This window comes from Amia ocellicauda, chromosome 4 (genome assembly GCF_036373705.1).
Source record: "Amia ocellicauda isolate fAmiCal2 chromosome 4, fAmiCal2.hap1, whole genome shotgun sequence".
NCBI lineage: Eukaryota > Metazoa > Chordata > Actinopteri > Amiiformes > Amiidae > Amia > Amia ocellicauda.
In genome coordinates, this window is record NC_089853.1 from 4999788 (window position 1) to 5020695 (window position 20908).

General features: G+C 42.4%; 1 protein-coding gene across 5 annotated transcripts in view; it reads right to left on the reverse strand.

Annotated features, from left to right (window-relative positions):
• The window catches only part of large2 (LARGE xylosyl- and glucuronyltransferase 2), a 172372-nt gene that overhangs the window by 23835 nt on the left and 127629 nt on the right, over nucleotides 1–20908 (reverse strand). For 2 of the 5 annotated variants that reach the window (XM_066700593.1, XM_066700594.1), the window contains one exon: nucleotides 19651–19737. The gene's annotated coding sequence lies outside the window, so the exon portion shown is untranslated. Of the gene's footprint in view, nucleotides 1–8752; nucleotides 8872–8901; nucleotides 9265–19650; nucleotides 19738–20908 lie in introns of those variants that run through there. The other 3 variants (XM_066700595.1, XM_066700597.1, XM_066700596.1) reach the window with 3 other exon arrangements.

Sequence of the window (20908 nt, forward strand, 5' to 3'; positions counted from 1 at the left end):
ATTTCCGCAATTTCAGTTGCTATGTCTTTTAACGTATTATCCTGCACAGCTAAACGTCTCCGACACTACAAGATCGGCTCTGTCAAAACGCTTCGAACTCTCTGCGATGAAAGGACAGTTTCACTCCCGTTATTTATGCGTCCACAGGGTTTGAGGCTTATGCAAGTGGATGGTTTGCCTCCAATAATCTTTATTGGGCTGATAAAATCAGTATCAGAAGAGGGAAAAAAATTGCACCACCATTATACAGCAAGAACCAAATAATAATAATAATAACTAAATAACTATCTTTAAAATCCATAGCAGTATTCTTAAAATAAAATAAAAAAAAGCTTGGCAGAAAAGCGTCTCCTTGCAACAGATTGAGTACTGGCCTAAAAAATTTGTCTGCTGCTTCTGGCGATGGGCAGAGGGTATAAACGGACACCGCAGTACCTGGCTATTTTAATAAAACCCACAGCTTCGCACGATGCTGTCCTGCGCTGGATTTATGCGCTGCTACTCACCGTCTAACAGAGCCGTGATTAAAAATTCTAATCCACGGGCACGCTTTCAAATATCTTTTATTAAAGCACTGGCTGGTCCACCAATCACTTGGCCATTGCTGCGGAGCACAGAATGGCTAAACGTTTATCTCCAGCAAAGTCATTTAAAATTATGAATACATACATGAGGGCTGCGAGCCGTATTTTACCTTACAAACAATGATGTATCATCGGGGATGGATTTGTTCTTTACAGACTGTGGAAGAGGACTGACATCAGCATATGCTGCCAGATTAATCGAGCCCCTGAGGGTGGATGGTAACTCTAATTGGTAGACGTTCCTGTTTGAGATTTTGGATTCACCATTTTAATACAGTCTATTTAAGTCGGTGTTCAGCAGTTCTGAGCATCCTCGATTTGAAAAGCTCGTCCCCGCTCAACCGTGGTATAATTACAGTCAATGTGATCATTAAAGTGTAACAGTTTAAGCTTACGAAACCTTTATATGACAATTTAGTACTAAAAGCATTAAAGTATTAATATAAGGCAGTCAAAATGAGTTTATTTATATGTTTATTTACGGATTTAAAGTAAGATTTGTCCTCCCCCGCAGTTTGTTTGTTGGCTCTGGTTTAAACACATTCATTCAGTGATATTTTTGTACTTTCAAAGAACATGGATGAAGCAGATTTATTCTCCCCTCTTTTGGTAGTAAATCATTTTCTTAATTTTCCGATGACACCGCCTGACAACCATTCATTGTGAGGCAAGCTGTGGGCGTTTTGGTGGAAAAGCTTTCAATTTTACGCCTCCGGTGATCGGATTCAATATTGTCAGTCTTATCTGATAGAGTATCAATTTAAATCCAAATGAAGGATTTGTTGAAATATTGACTTCCTGCTGAAGCTGCTATACTTTAAAAACCTCCTCTAGAGATCGTCATTTGTGGAAACTGCCTTCAGATGTTTTGGAGAGGGCTTGTGATATTGTGTGTGTTTTTCTGCATGATATGAAAAGCAGCAGAAAGAATGCAGTATTTTAAAGGCTGTATACACAGAGGTCATTGATTTCCCCTTGTGCCGGGTCACTGTGACTTACCTGTGACACAAATAGCTCATTTCCCCTGCTCAAATAAACATGCTATCGATCTCCAAAGATAAGACCTTGAGCGAGCGGCAGAAAGCACCACGAGAAGAGATAAAAAACGAAAAGAAAACAGCCTGTGCGTTACATTAAGCACGACAGCTCTTTAGTCTTAAAGGTGGGTAAGTCAATTATCTTCACCGAATGGACTTACTTTGAGGAGAAGAAAGAGGAGAAAGACGAATGCTGACATCTCTTCTCTGAAAACAAAACACCGGCGTGGAACGATCTTGGATTTTATTAGATTAGATTAGTCTGTAATCAATGTAAGGGAAACCTGTTTGAAACAGCGCCCCCCCCCATCCATTGGACTGTTTAAAATGATCTTACCTAGTTACAAATACAATAATCAGAAAAGGAGATTTTACTGATTAAAAATAATCAACGTTAGACTTTCCCTATTAGCAACGGCTCTGATAAGCTCTGATAACTCTTTCCTCATCAGAACCCTTTCAAGTCCTGCCACACAGTAGGTGACCGCTCGAACGGGAACAGTTGATAATGAGACATTTTCTTGTTGTCTCCACGAGATCTGATTAAACGGAAAGAAAGAAAGGGTGGTGTAACATTTCTAAATGCCAGCGAAGGGGAAGTAAAGGAATTCATTACGCCGGTGGTACTTTCGGAAATCTGCGTGATCCCAACGCTTCGGTCCTTTATTGATTGAATTGTATTACACAGCTGTTAATATATTCCGAGTTTAATGGTTTAATCAAAAAATCTAATCCATCTATATAGCATATTCTGTTGCCAACAGCAAGAAATAAAACAGTTTGCTGAGGGATTTTTCTTTGGTACTGTGTCCATGTGCAAGGAACTCAAATTCGGAGTATCCAATTAACCAATTATCACCAGACCTTTAAAACAAGAGCTCTTTCTTATGTTATTGTAAAATAATACATCAAGTGATCTTAGATGACAACGCTGGTGAGAACTGTCATATTTCTGTTTCTGTATTGCTTATTGTTGACATTTATTTTAACTTTTTTTCTTTCCAGTATAACCTGATTCACCACACAAACATTACTAACTTAGCATTTTCTATTCATCTAAACCCAGATCTGAAACGGAGATCATAGCCACGAAGTCCGGTCGGTCACAAGCCTAATCCCGGACGCATCACCACCCTAATCTTCAAATCACTAAAAGCTCTTTCTTCTTTATCTTCCTTTCAGGTTTTTGTTGCCCTTTCAACTGCAAAAGGAAAAGAAGGAGGCTAATCTACTCTGTGTCCTTTCTTGGACTTCGCAAATCCGGGTCGATCTTCAAAATCTCACCACCCCCCAAAAACTTCCCACGAACAGTTTAGTGGAATAAGTTCAGTTGTCCGACAATACAGTCTTGTGTGTATTACACCCACATGAACAAAACCACCAGGGAGGTGTTATTACTTACAAAACAAACACATTTTGAGTTCCTCACTAAAAATCATGGTGGAGTAAATAAAGAGATTTTATTAGAGTATCTTCTCTGAGAAGTGAAGTGACCAAACAAAACAAAAACACACAGAACAAAAGCACACCTTGTATCCTTATCTAACTATGGTGTGAAATGATTACAGGGCCTTTTTGTAAATCAAAGGTGTTCAGACACATATCTCCTCATCAGCCATGAGTCACGCGTGTTACTTTCTCCTCTCGGTGGGAACAGCAGCTCGGCACAAGGTCTCTTCTAATGCGGTTTAAACAAGGTCACTGTCGAGTAAAGCGCAGTAATGAGCGAGTTACTATTCTCCACACAACCAGAAAATGGGTTAACTGATTTAAATTGGGGCCCCTTTTCAAGTCACTGGCAGATGGCACAGCCGATTCGAAAACAAGACGGAGGGAGAAATCACACCGTTCCCCGAGCTTTGCGTTGTTTGTTTCATGTACTATCGTTTGTACTTCTGTACAGGATTAGATCCACTTCACAGTAATGTATAGCTATGTCTCCTAAAGCTTTTAAGGAATGTGAAGGATGTTTGGAAAATCAACAAGGGCAAGATAAATAAATAAATCCATCACACTGTGAAATGATAACTGTGTACCCTTTCCAATCTTTCATTAATTAATTCCATCTAAAATATCTTTCACCTGGCTGTGTTCTCTGCCCATCCGGGAAACTCGAACCCTAACCCTACTCCATCTGTCATTTATGCCTTAAGGTGAGTGACTGGATTTGGTTGGGCTGCTTTATCGTAAAAAATAAATAAATCAAACAAACACATAAACAACACCTGTCTGTCATAAAATAATCAATTTGAAAATGCTGATAAAATTATAAATATAACAGATTTCATAGACGTCCACAGCCAAGACTCAGAACCGCGAGGGGGTCACATGATTAAACCTCCCAGACTGTATTCCCAGAGTTGGCACCCTAAGGTGGATCGCAAGCCAGACTTCATGTCAGTGCATCTCTGGGCGTCTCCGTCTCTCTCTGTCCTGCTTTCACATTTGAGCCCCGACCGTCTCCCATCGTGGTCCTGACTGACCTTGCTTTGAAAACAAGGCCATTCCTGGAGTTTACATGGGTTTACAAAGGGCGTTTCAGCTGAAGCAAAGAATAGCACGAGCAAACGTCTCGTATGGGACAACAGCTTGGGTAATTGTCCTGAAGCAGTGTTTCTGTTCTCTTTATAATTCACAATCACAATCAGCTCCTAGTTAGCACACTTAACCCTTCACTACCCTACACGCCTGTTCTAGTTTTGAGTTTGCTACACTACCTATTCTCTGCTGTTCTTTGGGATCTGAGGTAATGCCATTAGAATAGAAAAAACATGAATTAAAAAGTAAATATCGAGGAGTGGACTTTCTGTGATGTACAAGGGTATAAAAAGTAAAATCATATGAAACGCTTCACAGGTAAAATGCAGTAACATATGCATGTTAAAAATCACGGACCCACACTAAAGCAATCAAATCTGTGGCGAGTAAAAAGATACGCCATGTTAGAAACCGCACTCTCGCCTTGTTCACTTTATTAACTGTGATTTTGGGATTGAGAACAACACAAATTATTGGCTTTTCCAGCAATCTCTTGGACGATGTAATTCACCGTTTATTGGACTTGTAATATCAACCGTAACACAGGCATTATTTTCTGAGACAGGCCGGTGCTCCGTCTTGTCTGCGGAGTGTATCCCAGAGAGAAAAGAGAAAATCAATTTGTTACAGCCGATGTTATGAAGCTCAACAGCAGAGTGTCAGTGGAGCTCGGGGACAGAAGCAATTTCTTGGGAGCCACCCATTGCAGGGAGAGCAGTTACTTAAGATTGTACGTCCTCTGACAGTTGGCTTCCCACTCACGATGATTATCTTACAGGGCAAGAAAAAGTGCACACTCTTCAGGATTGTTGCTGAAGCACTCATGTCCAACTCCTCGTCATATAAACATAAGAAAGTGTCCAATCGAGAGCAGGCCATTCGCCCCATCGTGCTCGTTTGGTGTCCATTAATAACTAAATGATCAAGGATCCTATCCAGTCTGTTTTTGAATGATCCCAAATTGTCTCTTCAGCCACATCGCTGGGGAGTTTGTTCAGATTGTGATGCCTCTCTGTGTGAAGAAGTGTCTCCTGTTTTCTGTCTTGAATGCCTTGAAGCCCAATTTCCATTTGTGTCCCCGGGTGCGTGTGTCCCTGCTGATCTGGAAAAGCTCCTCTGGTTTGATGTGGTCGATGCCTTTCATGATTTTGAAGACTTGAATCCAGTCTCCACGTAGTCTCCTCTGTTCCAGGGTGAAAAGGTTCGGTTCCTCAGTCTCTCAGTAGGACATTCCCTTCAGACCTGGAATAAGTCTGGTTGCTCTCCTCTGAACTGCCTCTAGAGCAGCGATATCTTTCTTGAAACGTTGGTCCTCCGAAGCAGTGACAGACCCCAGTAGGTGTCAGGTGAACTCCTTGGGGGCTGGGGTTTGCTCTGGTCTTCAAAAGGTTTTAAATGCATTTAAAACTGTTAACCAGAAAAGACTCAAGGCCATACAAAGTGTGCAGTGAAGGAAACTAATGAATGTAGCGATATTTGTGAATACAGCCCCCAGGATTACTTGGTCCTGTTTTGTGTTGTTTCTGCATTAGTAAGAGAAACACTATACAAGCCTTCAATCCCCAGAACATTTGCTTTTATTTCCATCATTATTAGCACAGCTCAGCGCGGTTTACAGCCAAAGCTCTGCAAGAGACACCATGAACTAAGAAAACAGTAAGAGGAAAACATGAGGCCCGACTGTGTATAAAATACCATCTGCGACATTAATAACCGTTCAGACCTGATGCCTTAGGTTTAGCCAGCCGTGTGTTCACATATAAACGGGAAAAGCTGTTGCCTAATAAAGAAAGAATTGCAATCTTTATCTCGCTCCCTCCGGACTCCAAAGAGTGACGCGCACAGTGCGTATAAAAGGTTGTCCCACTGTCCACACTGCGCAGGTCTTTGTATACGTACGCTGCTTAGAATTCAAATTGTATCCTGGAATTAAACCTTGGCTTGATCATGTTTCATTCAATTTACCACGGTGCTCAGATAAGCCCTGCAATATCTATTGTGCTGTAAATTGGTAATGAATCACGCTGTATTTCGAAATTGGATTCGCAGACGTTAAGGACTTTATTTGTGTTTTTTTCCCCCAGTAATACATGCAAAGTGCCGAGGAGTTATTTAGCCTTTTCCACAGCTGGGCAGCCCTTGTCAGGTGGGATTTCATAACATTAATAACAGTAATCGCTTTCTTTACGGCTAGTGTGAGGGTCTGTGGCCGTAACGCTGACTTGAGCACTCGCCCGTCTGGGATAGCCATTCCCCCGCTCCCGGGAGAAATTACTTTTTTTTATTTTTGAATTGGCAACAGTTATCAACGATGCGCGCAATCTGAATTAAATCTCACCGAGGACCTATTGCTTCAATGCCTCTTGCATAATCTGAATCCACAACATTGCGCCGGCCCCTGTGGCCCCCTGTCAAAGCCCCTGGATGACGGTATAAACGGAAAGCAGCGGTTATTTAGTTAGATTGAACAATTCAGGGCCTTTTTTTTGGTTCTTTTTCCTCAGGTAACAATTATAACCGCTCTTCTCCGGTATGTAGGTGGAGCTCTCTGAGATTTTTAAAACGATTTAAAGACTGCAGACCGCACAGCCGTATCTCCTACCAGCTATAAAAGTAAAGGCTTATTATCCTCACCTCCAGTTACATTAATCTCCGATTTCCACCAAAAAAACCCCACATCCATTACCTGAGCTGGACTTTGCTCCTTGGAAATTTCCACGCAGTCATTATTTAATGACATTTTCCCACGTCTGCTGAAATATTTATGCATATTTATACACAAGGTAATACGAGTCAATTCATGTAGTAATCGGTTCCGCTTTAATTATGTTTTGTTAAGCAAGTGTTGTAGAATAATTGTATTATTTTGATTTCATGCAGTCAATAAACGAGAGAAAACTCACGACCCAAATGCAGACAAGCGCTCCCACTGGGAAAGCCACAGGAAATACGATTCAGAGACCCCGGCTTTAATTATTAATATCGAATGACTTTCTTAATAGGCCATTATTTTCTACCCCCTTGGCCTTGCCATGATAAATAACAAAAGGAATTTTAAGTGTCACTTAAACCTCGGCCTGTCCTCTGCACTCGGGCCGGGTCTGCCAACTGAATCTCAATCCCGGCCTTTATGCATTCTCCTTAACCTGAGACACTCACGTCTCCGCAGGAATAAATGACTCATTTAGATCAATACAGTAGACTTATCCTGCATATTTATTTACTGCGGTCGGGAATGCGCAGGCCGGGCCACAGGATCATTTCACAGGCCTTTGTGAGACCGAGGCCTCCGATTTCTACTGAACTAATTACATTATAATTATCGTATAACCTAAATACCAGTACGTACGCCGCTGATGTTTGCAAGACAAAAGAGAAAGAAAACATGGAACGGTGTAATAAAAGCAATCAAAACCTAATTAGAAAGCCAGCAAAGTATGCCTAATTAATAAAATTGGTATTCACGCAGCCACTCGATATGAACAAAAACAGGCCAAAGCAGAGGGTGCGATATGAAAAAAACGCAAACCCACAAACAGCGGATTAGAGAAGCGTATTGTCCACGTTTGAAATGGATTGAAGGGGAGCAATTTAGATGACAAATTCCTGGCTGCCTTTATATATACAGTATAAAACACATAATTACTGGTGTTTCACAATCTTACTATCTTCGTCTAAATGCAGTGGTGTTGATTGTTTTTCTATAAGGAGAATTAAAACCGTGAGCAGCAGTATTAAAACGTACCTTTTAGGGAATACCTCTCTTTGATCAATTAACGGCTCATTAAAAAGACATTAAAAAAAACCTTAAAAGTAAATTTGAGGCCTAATAATGTATAGATTATTCTGGACAACAGAAACCCTTGTCGTCATCAGAGATGCTCAGTTCAATCTTCGATCAGTTCCTTGCGTCTCAAGGACACTCGGATGTTGGATTATGACCGAAAAAATTGTGGCCGTGGACCAGATTCTTCTTTCCCGGGTCCAACGGGCTTGTGGGGAGGTCACGTCATGGTTACAAACTCTCACATCAAGGGATTGAAAACAAATCAGTAGATGGAAAACTAATACAAACACAGAATTAGTCCTGGATTTTAAACCATGACTGGGGCTTTAGAATAATTTATTTACAATATCTCCCATAGAAGGATGTCACAACTCTCCCTATTCCACAAGCAGTGTGTGACATCATCATCACCCCCATAATATAATAGACACACAGAAAGATAGATTAAAACAGACGTAGCCTAATTCAATTGACCACTGTAGGAGCGTATTGAAAGCCACATGGATAAACACACAACCTAGTAGCAACCTTGCAGAAACTTCCAAAGCACTTTCAAACGCGCAGGAACACGCGAGGCACACACAACCTGTTGGAACAGGAGGATCTTGGCACGTCTGCTCTCCATGGCACAGAAGTAAAGGAATCACACAAATCGGGACGTCTGCACTGCATTCCAGCGGCACGTCCGAAAGAAACCTGTCTGAGCGGCACCGGCGACAGCTTTCCCGCAGATAAGGAACCCGCGCGCTCACCCTCTTTACCCCCAGTTATACCGCAGAATGAACATCAAAACGAGACAAGCTTGCCTTCAAATCCACACCTGGAAGTCTCTCTGCCTGCACCTGAAACGCAGAGGTGACGCCGTTTCCACAGAGTGAAAACAGATCCACAAAGCCTCCCTTCACAGACTCCCAGCGAGAGGAGACTTTACCCGGCGACCTTTGACCTGCCATACCTGTGTGTTTCCTGTGCGTAGCGGCCGCCCCTCTCCCCTGCCCTGCTCACTTCAAATAGCGCTGCCCTCCCTCAGATTAGCAGAGAGCGAGAGAGAGAAAAAAACTGCCAAATCAGCACTCTTCTCCTTTAATCTCTTTCCTTGTGTCTTCTTTTAAAAGAAAGAGAAATCCTAAGCCTTGCTTCTGTAGAATAACGTGTAGTTCCGTAACCTTTAGCTTTAAAGGTTCTGCCACTTCATGTTCTGCACTGACTTTGCTCGGCTGACAAGAAACTTCCAACTCCCTCTGTAAACACAATGGCTCGATAAGCACACCCCTTCGGAGAATCAGATTTCAGGTTTTTTCTCTCTCTCTCTCTCTCTCTCTCTCTCTCTCTCTCTCTCTCTCTCTCGCTACTTCTATTTTCTACTTGGTTTCTTCAAGCCAAACAGAGGGAGGGGGGTAGGGAGTGTGGAGTCTTGCGAATGATTATCCATCCATGACAAAAGAAAAGAGAGACATTTTCCAAGCAGAAAGCTGGAATGCTGACTATCTCAGAGACTTCACCGGCCAAGGGGGAGAGAGAGAGAGAGAGAGATAGAGAGAGAGAGAGAGAGAGAGAGAGAGAGAGGGAGGAAAAAAAGCTTGTCTTCATTACTGTACAATGTGACCCCACCGGAAATTATTAAAAGTGAAGCACTGTGGCAGAGCAAAATTAATGAAGGTTATCTGGTGAGGGGGATCAGGTTTCTTACTCCTGAGAAAAAGTGAGAGGAAATAATTGCTAATATGGAATCGTGTGTGTATTTTATCTAATGTCTCTGCTCCAATTAGACAGGGGTTCTCATCGTCGTTTCCAACCCTTTCTGCGATGTCTTACAAGAATAATAATGAACGAGCCTAGAAAACCCAAATCGTATCTTCTCACCTGGATTCAACCTCCGAGATGTCGGAGCTGAAAGAGAGAGTTCTCCATGCCGAACTCGAGGTTTTTACTCCACGGGGAATCATGCAAATGTAAAGTACAACCTAAAAGAATCTCCAGGTGTAGCTTCTCGCATCTGAAGAATTTATTTCTCTTTGCATGTGAAAGTTAAAAGTATAAAGCAAAGAGTTGAACTACATTTGAAATCCAACTGATGCCAGAGTGAGTGACGGTGTGTGTGTGTGAGTGTGGGGGGGGGGGAAGCAATAAAAAAAGGCAAACGCAATGTTAGGGTATATTGTCAAAAGTGTAGTATTGAGAACAAGGGCAGTGATGTTCAGACTGTACAATGCACTAGTTAGAGCTCATCTGGATACTGTGGACAGTTCTGGGCTCCACACTTCAAGAAAGATATCGCTGCTCTAGAGGCAGTTCAGAGGAGAGCAACCAGACTTATTCCAGGTCTGAAGGGAAAGTCCTACTGAGAGACTGAGGACCTGAACCTTTTCACCCTGGAACAGAGAGGACTACGTAGGGACTTGATCCAAGTCTTCAAAATCATGAAAGGCATTGACCACATCAAACCAGAGGAGCTTTTCTAGATCAGCAGGGACACACGCACCCGGGGACACAAACGAGCACGATGGGTCAAATGGCCTCCTCTCGTTTGGAAACTTTCTTATGTTCTTTCTTCTTATGTGTGTGCATGTGTACATTCCCATACTTTGAATGAAGACTAACTCAGACTTACTATTAATGAATTAACTAATGCATATCAGCAATTAAAACTCAAGGGGCACATTGCCAGCTAGCGAGTTAATAAAATGCTTGCAGTAAAAAAAGCCTTACATTTCTCTGCTGCATAATATTGAACATAAACAAGAGACGCTGAGTTAGCTTAGCAACGCACCTGCTGTTCTCACCTTTCCTTTCAGACATGCCACGGGTTCAGACACATTCCTGCCGACACGCCAGGGCTGAACTGCAGAGCAAGGCCTCAAAGTCAAAGATTAGTCCTCCCCAGCTCTCCCGGCTGGTCCCTCTCAGAGGTTAGCGAAACATTGCGTTTTGCAACCGGAGCAAAGTAAACGCGATCTTACGGCTCGGCGCTTTCCTGTTATGAAATGATTTATATCGAATCATTGTGCTGTGGACCAGAAATGTATTACGGATACATAGTTACCTTAACTATACGGGGGAAATGAATCAGTTCAGCAACACGCTCGGTTCTTTGATTTAAGAAAACGGTTGGCTGTTTCTGCAACATCTTTCATGTTTTTCACTTCAGTAGTAATTAAGATCAGCAAATTCTTGCACCAGTGTTGCCGTTCAAGATTATATTTGTCCAGATGTTTTTTAACCATTATCATTTTATGGTACTTCCTAACACCCTTCCCTTGAGAAGACCAGAAAGTGTAAAGTATATATATACCCACACACACTACTGATAGATGAAGTCCCTCACAAGATGTTTCCACTTGTCTCACTGCACAGAGTCTCTGCTCCAGGTCAAAGCTTCTGATGTCATCTCCTCATCTTTAGTGTGTCAGTCTTCGTGTATTGTTTGTTTAATCTCTTGGGATCCATTCCACAGCTTCTTTTGTCCATCTTTGGGGGTGATACTGCGTGCCTGCAGGGGTCAGAGCTCTACTGAATGGCTCTACCAGAAGACTGGGTCTCTAGGGTCAGATTTATATGCAAATCAGGCGTTTGGGGTCATGTCCGCGATCGACCACGGGTTGGAGAAGAACCATGATGTCCAAAGCGTGTTGTCAGTCAGAGAAATGGTTGAAAAGCCACAGAATGTTCCCTGTCTCGCACGCCTTGCTTTCCTAGCGCTCCAGACCCCCCAGACGCATTTCCCTTGGGTACAGAGCGATGCATGAGGGGGCGTGTGCTCCTTACAAGTGCGCTCTCCTAACAGGTATCCGTCTGGTATTCGCCTACACCGCCTGATATACCCACCATGAAGAACTACACCCTGCACTGTGTTGCTATATATACACACACACACACCTCGGTATTCAACCTCTACAATTGTACAGTGTCAGGCTTGTGCTGAACAGTTTTAAAAACCTGCTATAAAAGCCATTTAGGCAAAGTTCCCAGCACTGCATTTCCCTTCTCTCATTCCCGTGAGTAGTAATGGTGGCCGGCTGTCGATACACCACATGTCCTTTAAGTGTGTATGTGCGTGTTCGGTGGGGGGGGATACCAAAAGGTTCTACCGATGACAAAGTCTGAAGCCAGAACATCAGGGCACAACAAAGTACCGCAGGGCTGTTTAAGCCTCATTTAACCGTGTTTTTCTCCAGCCTTGAGAATGCAGAATATTCATAAATAATGGATAAATGGAGAGATGGCAAAATGCCTGCTGTGATCCGAGAGCTTTGTTTTTCTAAACTGCCAAATTATCCTGGAGGGAAACGCATTTACCTATTTCACAGTCACGGAGAATATTGTTTGCATTTCCTAACACCTTTTCCTTTCATGCTAAAGTTTTAATCAACTCCGGTTTTATTAAACTTCTGATACAACAGCGTAATTGAAGTGGGTAATTGAGGAGCCGGGGGATCGCGAAAATGAATGCCGGGGAACAGGTGATCGCAATCTTCCCGATTAAAGGTTTATTGAGGCATTTAATGGTAGCAGACGGTGTTATTCCCCAACACTTTCGGGTTTGGGTTTACTGTTGAAAAAACATAATGACAGGCAAGCAGGTTATGAATTATCAGGAGATCTCGGATGTGTGGGGGGGATGCCTGCCTCCGCTGGCACTGCATTATCTAGTGAGTAAGCACAGACGCTAAATTACAAGTCTGATTCCGCTACCCCAGACCTCAAAATAGCCTGTCACACAAGTGTCAAGCAGAATAACTTGAAAGGGATGTAATCTTTAAGATGTAAAGGGGCTCCTGAAGGAATAAATCAAAGCTGGCAAGGAAAAATGCATCAAACCAGTCTCGTCTCGTACAGATATTACTTTACTTCAGCGTTAATCAAGAGATATGCAGACGGGGAGACCAGCAAGCGAGGCTCTGATTACCCTGTTCAACCAAAGTGTTGAGTTTAGCTCCCTTTTAAAACAAAGACGTGTTGTGGCCGTATGATCATCGTGGGACACAGAAGACAATGCCTGAAAACAAAAAATGTGGGCCATTGCTGACACAACTACATTACTGGCACTGAATACAAACCTTTCCAGGGTTAGCAGGCATAAGTTACCCCCAACCAAAGCCAATTTACTCTTATTTACATGATGTATAGTAAACCTACAAGCACACACAATCACATATATGAAGTGCATGACTTATTCCAGGTCTGAAGGGAATGTCCTACTGAGAGACTGAGGAACTGAACCGTTTCACCCTGGAACAGAGGAGACTACGTGGGGACTTGATTCAAGTCTTCAAAATCATGAAAGTGGCATCGAGCACATCAAACCAGAGGAGCTTTTCCAGATCAGCAGGGACACACGCACCCAGGACACAAATGGAAATTGGGCTTCAAGGCATTCAAGACAGAAAACAGGAGACACTTCTTCACACAAAGTTGTTACAATCCAGGTGAGACACACATGGGACCGGATGCTTAATGAGACCACGATCATATCCTAATCCTTCCATCTGTTGCCAGCAGGGTCACACAAGACTCATGGGAACACAAAACATTCCTCCATCGGCCGCTGCTCCCTGTATTGGCTGGAGGAGCTTCCTGTCCTCCTTACTGGTGAGACACTTGTACACACTTGACCTGCTTCTGAGGACCATCCCGGTTCGTATTTCCCAGCTGAAAACAGATGTCTGGTTGAATACGGGAGGATAACGTGAGTCACTGCACCTATCACATCTGTTATGTTGCACAACTTGCTGCACATGTCCCTGGGCTTAATTTGTCATGACCTGATCATAACGAGAGCCCCGCTGCCCAGAGGTGTTTTCCTGGAAGGGGAGTTTCATGGGCGACACCGATGCAGAGATGGGTTGACTGAAAGGGTACCCATTATCAAGCCCCCTGTGACACCACTGTTCAGAGTAACTACTACTATTTAGATTTTAGGTTAAAAAAAAAAAAGTATTCCTGTGCGAAGTGAAGATTTCGATGTTTGTAGTAGGTAGGTCACCTACAGATACATCGAGGCACAACTACTTTACTTGCAGTCCTTGTTCAACTCCGTAAGGAATGTATTTAATTGAAATAAATGAGAAGTTATTGATTTATTCTCTTTTATTTCTTCTTGTGCGACTTTTCAGGAATTCCAGTCACACCTGTTCGCACCGATGGCTGAGCAGCTCGCTGTTGGAAACTGCTTTGCAAAAACACTGCAGGTGGCTAAAAATCAACACCATCAATTGATACTATATTACCATCGGGTTTACGTCTAAACCATTCAGATGAACTGAAAATACAATACCATACGCATCACACTTCAGGTGGAAAGAAACTCTAGTGAGGGACAAGTAGTTCTAGGTGCTGCGGTGTTTAATTTGACCCAGAAAGCCTGAGCAGAAACAGCTGCCACTGAGATGCACTGAGATGCAGCAGAACCGCTGGCTCAAAGCTGGGGATACAAGCCTTCAGCGGCCGTCAGAGCTCCTGTCTGCAGAGCAACACACAGCGCTCCTCAGGATCTCATTACCGAGGTGTTAGGTGGCCGATTTCTCCTTCTGCACATAAAATCCGAGCTGGGTTTATTTTAATTTAACTCCAAATCTCTTAATTCCCACTCTAAGCACTTACTCGTATTTTTTATGTACTTCGTATTTTTTTTTTTTTTTTTTAATTCAAGCCCGGAGAATTAATGAAGTACTACAGGGGATTTTTTATCCCCATTGGATGTATATATTACATATTTATTGATTAATTTATTATACACGAGCAGATCACTGCTTTTTACATTTTACTCACTGAATTCCACTGTTTCCACACATTTTCCACGCTGTGGTCTCTCAGGTAATCTTGTTCACGTTTTTCTGAAAGTATTCCACATAGCTTTCAAAGCAAATGTTATCCATGCCTCATGATAAGTTTTCCTACAGATTAAAGTATCACTTTGCTTGATTTAGGTTCTTGCAATGCATATATTAACAAATGCATATGGTAACGCAGAGTAACTATTATACCACTTTATTTATTTTTATAAAATCACTGTTTAGGTGACGTAACTCTCACTTTACTTTTCTAGAAGTGATAAACTCTTGTCTTCTGTAGCGCTCAAACCCATTGCAGAGGTTATTAGGAATTGTCCTGATATTTTAGTATTAGTATAGTAGTATTTTAGTATCGTATTCTGTTCTTAGTTTGACTGATGTTGAACAGTTTCAACATGCAGTTCATACCTCAGCATCATTGCAGATCTAACTACCTTAAGTATAAGCAAAATCAGTTTTGGTTGCTTCTGTCCATTTCTTTTTAGAACAAAACATGATTAAGGACATAAAGGAGCATCACAATGCAGCCAGATTGAGGACAAATTAAATCCCAAGGACGCACTGGTTCACCTGTAAGACTGTGCTCGTCAGATCCTGTGAAACTGTGTCAAGAGGAGGCTCTCGGGGGGTCGGGTGACTCGGTGTGATGATACCCCAGACAAGCAGGCTGTCTGTGGGTCATCGAGGTTCAGAGCAGCACAATCTACGAGGCTGGAAAAGCCCAGAGAACTCAGACAAAGCTGAATCGCACGGAGAACAAAGACAAAACCCATCCCCAAAGCAAGTGTAGCGCGCGGCTTTAAAGGGGTATAAACAGCATGTAAAGGTGGGCTTCGATGCAGGTCTATGTCTGTTTTGAGCCTCTGAAAGAGAACAACAGGTTGTGTGAACAGGATGGATCAGCTGGTCCTATCTGAGCTCAGGCCATTAGCCCCACTTCCAGGATCATGACAGAAACAAACCAGACACACATTAAGAGCCCCGGCTACACAAAGGAGTCAGTATTGAGTCAATTGGCCTTTACAGACGCATTACTTTGGCTTCTCGTCGCCACAAACACACAGCTGGGAGATGCGCTGAACGCTCAATGGCTCCTCGGCACTCGAAGTCCCATCAATACCTGCAGTCAATAACGCATTTGCTCTCAATTGTGTAATTTCCTCTTCATTGTATAAGCGATTTCTTTCTTTTTTTTTTGGAGGCAGAGGCACACAAATTGCATTAACCCAATTATGGCCATTTACACTTTGCTAATAGGTCACAAATGTAATTTTATATCCTTTAATGCCCATTTCCTATCCTGTGCATCAGAAGGAGAGATTCACTCCAGCTTCCTCACTCTGGTTAGGATTTGTTCTACTCGTCCATTTTATCCAAAGATATTGGCGTTTTAATACAAAGACAACTTTTATAGCCGTTAACTTTTCAATTAGGTATAGTTGCAGAGAGAAATATGCCTGACAAATCATTCACTACTACTACTACATTTCCCTTGAGATAGCCGAGTCCTTCACATTACCTGAGGATGAAAATCACACAACAACAGACGATCTACAGACTGGATATCAGCCATCCATCTCATTGGATCCCAATTGTTCCTGGTTTCGCTTGTACTGCTAACAAGACAGTTTATATTTATTGAATTTCCCTTCATAAAGCTTCGGCAGTGACAGATTACAACAGCCGATGAGAAGAGGGACAGAGAATTATGCAAATAAAAATAAAATAAGGAATCCCCACCGCCAGCCCTACACTCCAACTGTGAAGAGAGCCATCGAGTCTGAGTGCTCCGTGTGCTTTATTAATGTTCTGGATAATCTGTCGTCGGTACAACGGCTCGGTTTCTGTCCAATTTGGAAGAGATTTGTGAAGCTGGCTTGAGGTCTCTTCGTGCTTCGGTGGCAGTTTGTGGTGTGTGACCGCACAACATCGTCTGTGTTGGACTGTAGTTAACAGAGAATCAGTATGGAGAAACAGAAGCTAGGGGAACCTCTGCCGTCCAAATAACAGATATTTATGGTTTCTGCAGTTAAAGGATGTAAATACACAGTCACAAATGCTACAAAGATAATTTAGTGTAGAGGAATACTAGTACAGTTAAAGCAAATTATGATATACGTTTACAAAACAAATGGTAAGACCCATGTGATCAAACGGTTTTCGTTCCTGGCAGACCTCTGCACTTAATCTCCTCCGGCATATCTACAGCAACAAAACACTTCTGTGAACTGACACGAAGCAACCTGCGGACGGACTATTATTGGCTTAAAACTCATTTAAAAAGGCAATCAAATCCTCATGAAAGGAGGGCATTAAACCAAATTCCACAGCAGACTCCTGCTATGTTGAAAGATGCAGAAAAGAGGGGGAAGCTGTCACTATTTCAGCAAAAATAATGAATGGCTTAATTGGATTTGGAAACCTTTTCTTCGTTGTCTTCGAGTTACCGCAGGAATTCCTAAGCTCTGCTAAAGAGTGGAAAGATGCGAAGGCACGGCGAGAGCCTCAAACATCTCATGAAGAATGAATTACTATTAAAATGACTTTAATCATCACAGCACATTCAATTATGAATGATGTGCACAACAAAGTGTTTTCAAACGTGTTCTTGAGCGGTGAGCGCCACAACAAAGTGGATGCAAATGGTGTACATTCCTCATTCAGGCAGAATTGGGTACCTACTTCTCAGTCCTTAAAGAATCAGAGAACTGTATCATATACAACAATCAATATTAACAATGAATGCTAAATTATGTCACATTAACTCTGAGCATGAAATACTAGACGCAACAGAACGAGAGACGGATCGGATGTCATACACTATATCATCCTTAATCATTCAAGTCTGAGGTCCAGAAAGCAACAAAGCAAACAGCAATTATTCTTCACACTAAGGGCATAGATAGACTGGTTGGTATCAATATATATATATATATATATAAATATATAAAAATATTGATCTTACTAGTCTTTTAAGTCTCCTCTATTTGCATTTGTGAAAAATAAACCCTGTTGTGTAACCTGTGAGGGTAGAATTGAAATTCCTTCAACATTTTAGCTGTCAGCTCTACTTATTTCACAACAAGTACAAAAACAAGGTGAAAAAAACACGTTGCATCATTCAGGATAAAAGGGATGACTTCCCCCCCCTCTCCAGACCAACGCAGACTCTGGGATCTGTAGCTTTGATGGTGAGGTTTGCTCTTAGCTGAAGGGATATGTTCATATGGAGTTAGAGAGATGAAGAATACTATAATACTATTCAAATAACACGCAGTCTCTATAAAGTACGCAATATAAAGTTACGGCAGATTTCAGAGTTTCTTCACTCGAGCCATTTGGTCTGAGTCCCAACAGAATACGGACCCAGATCTTCATCAGGTCTGGAAATCTTTCATCTTGGGAATTTGGATTTTATTTCTCCCTTAGATTAATTACAATTCAGAGGGAAGATGTTAAAACACGCATTAAGAGGTCAACAAACGAGGGTAGTTTCTGTTCCACGGGGAAGCACTGTAATTGGCCATTTCTGTGGGGGGTTTGAATTATCGCTACTAAATGAACTGCGTGACACATAGACGTGTATCGTTGCACACTAACCCTTGTGCTAATGGAATCCTGCAGACACACATCATATCTCCACGATGCAACGCGCTCTCGGGTCTGCAGACGGGTTTGTTGAAATCCACATTATGCATGGAAATAATATCATATCATCTCATTAATTTGTGGTATAAATGTAGCCAAAATACAATTTAGTCCCTGTCACTGACCATGAGGAATCTGCATACTTTAAATGGCTTTCTTATTATGTATATATGTAGAATGCATGTATGTAAATACATCTTCCCAGGTTGACTGCTTGTCTTGCACGATAACAAAAAACAAACTGTGTTTATCTTTCTTACTAAACGCTGAGCTTTGTTTCCATTCACAACAGGCACCGGGACTCAATTGCCGTGTTTAGTCCAGGTTCGCATATCCTTTCCTGCCCTACCTGCCTGAATCATGCATTCCTCTTTCGATACGCATCACCCGTCCCCGGCGATGGCTCGGGTTTATGATTTATTCACTGCCGATAAGTTTGCCTGTGGAGACAGGAGGCCCCTGTACACTGCTCGGCGAAACCAGGCTGCTCTGGAGAACGTGAAGTATGTGGCTATTGGGTGACAGGCACATAATCCCGGTGGGAGAGGTGAGGAGTTATGTGACCCCGGACACCACACCCCGCCACGTGGTAATGCCAGGTCAGTGAGCAGGACAGAGGTGCCCGAATAGGTGACCCCGGCTCGTCACAGGTCACCGGCATTTCAGAATAACACACTGTAACTCTGGAGTGCAAAGGTCAGCTTGGCACGCTGGCCGAGTTGCGTGTATTGTTTCTCTTGTTCGTTCCACAAGTTCTCTTCCTCTTCCTCTTAGCCGGCTTAGGTCCCTGGCACTGGACCCAAACCATATTCCTCACAGCGAAGATTCAGAACACAATCGCTTTTCTCTCTCGCACACAATCAGATGACAATCTGTGCTGGGTTTAGGCAACAGAAGCTTGTCCACATGATATGTTAAACACAGAGGAGGTATAGGAAAATATATTCTAAAGAGTTTCAGAGCCTGCGTATGAATTGAGACTCCAGTAAGAGGATTAACTATAATAGGATGTTCAAAACCCAGACTCACACCGATAATAATGTGTAACTAAAGAGTGTAAATTGATTACCAAGGGGCTGAAGTCTCTGTATGCTTACTTTTAATGTGTGCGTGTGTGTGAGTGTGTAATATACTTACAATGTACACCAAGTCAAGCAAGGGATGAAAGCAGAAACTGGCGAAGGAGGAACACAGGTGCCCGAGGGTGAGAATCTCTTTTTTAAATGACACGCATCACTTTAAGAGGCAATTTTACAGTTACTTACCAGGCCTTTTCCTGAAATCCGTCTATAAACACTCCAGTGAGCTCCGACCACTAAGCAGACGCAGGTGTTTCGTGCTCACCCTTCAGCCTGTCCAAGAAAGGAGAAAATAAAACCCAAATGAACAACATTCAACACTATGTATATATTTGTCATGACTTCAAACACTTTCACATGAGGACAATAGCTGGTTCAGGAATGGGGTTTCTAAAGGATATTGAATGTCCTGAAGTATGAGCAGAAGTCGGCTTTAATCCTGGCAAAAATGTTAATTAAATCAAGTTTCTTCCCAGTGTACTGCTTATTTTATACGTGATCTACTCTTGCAGAAAATAAATCTGTTCATGTCCAACAGAGTCGTCAGTACATAATGAATACACTTGTAGTAAGTTATTAATTATGAGATAAGTGCAAAGAAAATTGGAGTAATGCCAGACGAGGTTTCCAAAGGATATCAAACGGAACTTTCTTTAATTGAATGAAACTTTTTATTCATTTATTTACGGCTCTTAATCACATTAGGTGAATCTGAGAAACTCTTCTCAGGCAATTGTCTGAACACGGGCGCAATAAGTGGCATTTTGTTGGGGTATTTAGTGCAGAGCTGCAGATTCGCAGACAAAACAGTTAGCTTCTGAGCCCAGCTGGTAATTAAAAATGACCTTTTGAAAAAGCCATTACAGGGTAGAATGCAATTAAAAAACAAAAGCAAGGAATTAAAAATGGTTACAAGAAATCAATATGGGCACCATTAGGTGTATAACAGCTCCTTCTAAAGCCCATTATCAACACAGTTTATGAAGTAAAGCATCAAGGAAGTAAAGCAGCATAATTATTCAGCTCCCCGTTTGAAGTGGCGCTAATGGAACGCATGACAGGGGTCCCCCCCCCCCACGGGAACACAGTCTTTTATTCCTCTTCAGATTTTATTTTCCGAAAATGTTGAAATCAATTCAGCGGCTGGGAGTGTGGAGCCAGCGCAGCGGTGTCTCTGACCCATCGGAAACGGCGGAGCGCAAACCGCACGCTCTTTCACTGGCACGCCTCTCTGACGTCCGCAGGGAAAGGGCAGGAGGAAGGCCTCGTCTGAGCCTCTCGGCACAAACCGCAGGTTAATAAAGGACTGGCTTGCCAAGCCACTGCGTCGATGCTGCTCAATCAATCTGCAACAACACGAGACGGTCTAACAAGGCAGGCCAACCAGACACCTAATGATGCTTTTTAAAACTCCATGTAAATACTGTACTGTGTTTACAAAGGT